This window comes from Lathyrus oleraceus, chromosome 7 (genome assembly GCF_024323335.1).
Source record: "Lathyrus oleraceus cultivar Zhongwan6 chromosome 7, CAAS_Psat_ZW6_1.0, whole genome shotgun sequence".
Lineage (NCBI taxonomy): Eukaryota > Viridiplantae > Streptophyta > Magnoliopsida > Fabales > Fabaceae > Lathyrus > Lathyrus oleraceus.
In genome coordinates this window covers 9,673,678-9,679,950 of record NC_066585.1, presented here as the reverse complement: position 1 = coordinate 9,679,950, position 6,273 = coordinate 9,673,678, and positions in this window count along the sequence as shown.

Below are 6,273 nucleotides of genomic sequence, written 5' to 3'. Positions count from 1 at the left end.
CAGTTGAGGAGGTACATTCCTGATCCGTCGCATGTGGTCCAAGTAGATGATGTACAGGTGAGAGATAACCTGACTGTTGAAACATCACCTATGAGGATCGAGGATCGAGAGTTGAAGCAGTTGCGGGGTAAAGAGATTGCTTAGGTAAAGGTAGCTTGGGGAGGACCAGCAGGTGGCAATGTGACTTGGGAACTTGAGAGTCAGATGAAGGAGTCTTATCCAGAGTTATTCGCTTGAGGTATGTTTTCGAGGACGAAAACTCTTTTAGTGGGGGAGAGTTGTAACACCCCGATAAAATATGATAATTATTTAATTTAAGTTTAATAGTATATTATGATGATAATATGAATGAGAGGGTATTATTTTTCAAAATAAAGGATAAACCATTCATATATATTATTATTAGTATATTTATTAATTTAATTAAATAATTGGAATATTATTGGATTATTATTATTGGAATAATAAAGTTGGAATTGGAACGATTTTTGGAATCAGTAAAGAGTCCCATTTAGTAAAAAGGTTTTTACACGTGAAAACAGAGAAGCGACTAAAAAGTGGAAAAAGGGCAAAAAGGAAGAGCAAAAGAAAAAGGGTTGAAGAAGGGAAAAGCTTGAAGTTAAAGGATTTGCCGGATTAACTCAGGTAAGGGGGGAAATCCTTACTATTATGGGTTAGTATGATTGAGTCAATGGGTAGGAACATGATTTAGGTTGAAATCCTTAATTGGCATGAATTGGAAGTATTAGGTTTTGGTAAATACCCTTGAATTGTGATAAATAAATTATGTTAAAACTGTGAATGAATCTATATTTGGATGAGTCGTAATTTTCTGAACGTGTAGCTTTTTACGGAATCGAAATCGGAGGTCCGGAAGTCCTCAAACGGTAAAAAAAATGCGAGTAATTCTGCATTCTGTTCGTTGTTAGCGCAGGAACAACTTTCTGTTTTGCGTTAACCGGTTAACCCAGGGCGTTAACCGGTTAACACTGTTATGATAATTAAAAAAATTAATTTCTGGCTTGCGTTAACAGGTTAACCCAGGGCGTTAACCGGTTAACACTGTTGAAAAACTGTTAAATTTGTATTCTGTCTTGCGTTAACAGGTTAACCCAGGGCGTTAACCGGTTAACACTGTTGAAATACTGTAAAATTTGTATTCTGTCTTGCGTTAACAGGTTAACCAATTGCGTTAACAGGTTAACACTGTTTGAAAAGTGAAAAATTGATATTTAAATATTGTGTACGTTTTGGAATGGAATTATGTGTACATATTGTATGGGCAGAAGTTTGATTTTTCTGAGCTGTTGTTGTGCAGTTTTGGTCGTTTCAGCTGAGTGATGTTGTAAGACCCCAATTTTGGGCCCTAAGATCCCTCATGACCCATATCATTCATACCATAACCTCAAGGATCATTGCATGCCTTTGTCCCCTCCTAGTGGATTAGATTGCCTTGTGGTTTGTTTCTTGATCACCAAGCATACTTTGCATTTGTATATCTTTGCTTTCATATGTTTATCATTCAAAAAGTACAAAAATATTGTCAGTCTAATCTTTTTGCTTGCAGTTGAAGCAATCATCAGCAATTAGGTCAAAGTCAGTCATTGATCAGTCAAAGCAATGGATGATGGCCATTCTTGTGGAATTTGGGCATCATGATCAATAATCAAAGGTTCATACAACTTGAGACATCATTTGAAGTCAAGTCCTCAAAGAATTAGGGTTTGGAAATCATCAGAAGAAGTTCAATCAGTCCAAAACCCTAGAAAAGTCAAACTTGGTCAACAGTTGATTTAATCAAGGATTTAATGGATAGAATTGATTTGAAGGAGTTCATTCATGCTTGTATAAGCCTCATCTATCATGTTCAACCTCATCATGGAAGAAAATCAAGTCAATCAGAAAATTTTCCAGAAATAGAAAGTGGACCTGTAATTTCAACTGCCAAAAATGGAAACTTCTTGATCTTAAACTTACATCATGATACAAGCTTCAAATGAATTTTTGCCCAACATGAAAGTTGAAGATCTTGTCTTCCCATTTTCAAAAAGTCCAAGAACATCAAAATCCCATGTGTGGTTGTCAAGATATGATCAAATCATTTTCACCAATTTTTGAACTTCAACAAGCCATAACTCTCAAACCATAAGGCCAAATTTGGTGGGGTTTTTTCCTACACATCACATTTTTCATCCTCTTTCCAAAAATATAAATTTCATGACGTCAAACCTTACCATTCAAAATGGCATTTTTGGACCTTTTGCATTTAAAATCAAAGTTTGACCAAACTTTGACTTTTTGATTTATGGACTTTTTCATCATTTTGCCAATTGGGAAATGTTTTAAACCATATTTGAAACTTGCTCAAAGCTTAAAACCATCATCATACTACCATTTTCCCATCATCTTGAATCAAAATGCAAAAACTTGAAAATTGGCATTTGGCTTCAAATAAAGGAAAACAAAGTACAGCAGGTCTGCAGCACACAAAACAGCAATTGTGCTGGCCACTAGCAGCTTGTAGCAGGCCCAAACTCTCAGCAAAAACACACCCTCCAATCTCCACTTGTACACATTTAGCAAAAAGGCCAAAACCACATTTTAAGTTAAGCAAGATTATCATTCTCTAAACCAACTTTAAACAGACAATATAAATGCATTTTTCTGACATTCTCACAACCCTAGACTGCAGCCTCCACGAAAAAACACATTCATTCTCTCTTCTTGCATTTTTGGCAATTGACATTTTTCTGCTCAAATCTTCAAAGGCCTCAATCCACTCTTGCTTCCCTCAAGCTCTAGTCACCTTTGTGAACCCTATTGAACCAGAAAACCTCACCTGTACCACAGTCTCAAGTTCTGTTCTTCCTCAAGCTATGACAATGGCAGAAAGAGATTTGAAGAGTTCCAGGCTGGGCTGAGCTCACCACTTCAATATCCCATCATTGTAGAGCTTAAAGGGCATCTGTATCAAAGAAGATCATCAAAAACATCACTGTAGCTCACTTTTCTTCAAAACCAAGTAAGGTTTCGACCTTCATTATTTGCTATGCCATGATATGCTTTAAATAGTTCATTTGCTGCTGATTTTAATGGATGTTAGTTTGCTTGAAATGGTGGACTATATCGTGTCAAATCTGAACTTTCATTTTCATGTGTAAATGCATTTTTCTTCGATTTGGTTTGGACATGATGAGTTAATGAAATTGCATACCATATTCTTGTTGCTGGAGGCTTAATGATGCTGTTTGGCATGATTGGATTCATTTTTTGAGCACTTTGATTCTTGATGATTTTTGCATGATGATGATGAATGCTGTTCTTGATTAAGCCCTGCTGCTGATTTGCTGTCTTAATATGCCCAAACTTTCCATGGTTCATGTTTGTTGTTGTTGGTTAATACTGCATTTTGATGATGAATATTACTACCATGCTGCTATGTGCTGCTGTTTGGATGATTACATGATGAGCATGAATATGCCTTGCTGTCTATTTGTTGGTATTGGTTGCAATTGCCCCATGTCTAAAAACCTACCACTGATGTTGCCTTGCTGCTATCTGCTGTTGTGTTTTTGCTTGGTTTGATTTTAGTTTGATGTTTTTTAAACATGATGAGCACATGATAATTATGACTGTTGCTGTAGACTGATGAATGAATTAGGCTGCTGCTACAACCTGCCCTGTCCAGTTTTGTGTTCATGACTAATTGTTGCTTTGTTATGGATTGATGTTTGAATAATGATGGATCATGAGCATGAACCTGATGTTGTTGCTACTGTTATGCTTGAATCATGAATGGGCCCAGAATTTTCCAAGAACCATGTCTTGCTTTGTCATTGGTTGGTGCTACGCATGAAAACCTTGCTGCATTTTTCTTGAAATCCCATTTGAATTGTCCTAAAATCCATTTGATGAACTTATGCTGTTGCTTGCTGTTAGTTATGTTTGCATGATGATAACATGATGAACACGATGCCATACTGTGCTATGCTGCTGTTTTGCTATTTTCTAGGCTGCCAAGAAATCCTCATGAAATAGGTTGTGTGTGTTAGTGTCATGATGCTACATAAGTGCTAGTGCTATTGTCATTGTGTGTTGTTTTGATGTTGATGAACCATGAACATGAAATTCAAGCCCTGTTGCTTTTGTTTGATTTTGACTGTTTGATGAACACATGATACTATGCTATGCCCTGCTGTATTAGTTTGTGCTGTTGGATGCTGCATGATGACAATACGTTCCTTGCCATTGATTAATTGATTAATGCTTTTGACTGCTTGCTAGAACATTGCCAAAACATGTGCTGCCATGATTGATTTGTGATGCTGTTGGTTGACTGTTGTTCATGAGGATGAAGTCGATTGATGAAATGCTATGCTGTTATTTGCTTTGTTGGTCAAGTCTTGATGATGCTTCATATGTACTGCTGCTGTTATGATGATGCTGCTTACTGCTATCAAACCATAAAACTTGTCCAGAAAAAAATTTCATGATTATGTTATTTTGCTGATGGCCATATGCTGGTTTTGTTTTTGTTCATGTCCATGAATGATGATGTTTGAAAATACCATGAACCCTGCTTGCTAAAATCCTGCTGCAGTTTTAAAAAAATGAATGTTGCTGTTGTTTGGTTGTTCTTTGGATGATGATATTGGTTGTATGCTGTTGTTGGTTGATGATACATGGATTTGATTGCTGTTGTATGCTGGTCGAGCTTGTTGTCTTGCTGTTCTTGCAATGCCATGTATGTCAGAAACCCTAAGGGTTTATGTGAAAAAACCAGCATTTTGCTCCATTGGCCGTGTCCACTGTTCCATTGGATTTGGACCAATGAGAACATTTCCTTTCCTCTGCCCAAAACGCAGAGTTTTAATTAGTGAGCTCAATATTACTAGAATGCCATTGTTGACATTGTTTGACCATGCACTTGTTCATACTTGTTCCAATTATTCACTCAACTTAAACAATTCATTTTAAATTCATTTTAACTCCAAAAATTGTGAGTTTTTTTGCATTAAACTCACAAATGAGTCTAATATTTAATGGTGAATTTTAATTAATTTTCCATTGGCTGGTTTTTAAATGATAAATATTTTCTTGACATGTATGCCAAAATGATACCCATTGCCATTCCGATTGTGAAATTCTCATGTTGCATCCAATGAGCTTGAAATTTTTTGTGGTTGATCTACACACATTGACCTTCATTTCCATATAAAGTTTGTGCATTTATCATTTGTGGACTGAGAGTTATGATTTTTTGAAGTCATGTGTTGCATTTGGTGTCACAACATGATCATGCATTTTCCCTAATTTTGTTCACATGTTTCCTCTTATCCAATTGACCCCAAATTTTGCATGAATCATCCTTTGTATGTCTATTTCATGTATGAATTTTCTTGGATTTAATCTTGCTGTTTTCCATTTATGTGAGAATTTTCTTCCATGCTTGTTCATTTGTTGACTTCATGTGATACACATTGCCAAATCTTTTGTGAAATTCTCAAATCTTATCACATGACCATGAAATTTCATATGTGATAACTAGACATCTCAAGCTTTGCATTGGTGTTAATTTCATTCATTTCTCTTCTGTTTTCAAATTGATATGATTTTTTGAAGTTGACCTATGTTTGTTGACTTTCACCATGCTTACTTGAATTTGGTTTAACTTCATGAATTTCATTGACTGCCTTCATCTCATCCAAATGCCATGAAATTTTACATGTATACCATGTTAGATGTTAGGATTGAGTGTGATTTATTTCATGATTTTTGAAAATGTTTGAGTTGACTTTTGATTGAAGTCTTTGCTGTTGACTTTTGTATGCCTCCTTTGCTATACTTTGCATTCTTTGGCTTATGAAATGACCTTGGTGCATGATATAAGTTTGAATCCAATTGTGTTTGCTTCCTACATGATTGAGTTTGACTTTGATTGAACATTGCTTGCTGCCTTGGCCTTTTTCTTTCATTTTTGACCCTAGGCTAGTCCTAGTGGTCTTCTGAGCTTACAATTGAGCTGTTTGTTTCAGGTTGAGCACCAATGCCCCAAAGACCTTTCAATTTTGATTGAGTTGGTTTGTTTATCATGTGCTAACAATTTGTTTTGTAGGTGACTCATACTTGAGTCTTTGTGCCTTGCACAATTGGTCCCACTGTGTGACTATTGGTTCATTTCCTTTTGGTTTTGACTGTTGACTTGTTTACTAATGAGTTTGACTTTTGCAGGTGCTTTAGTTGCCTAAGTTCTTTGAACTTACTTGCTTGCTT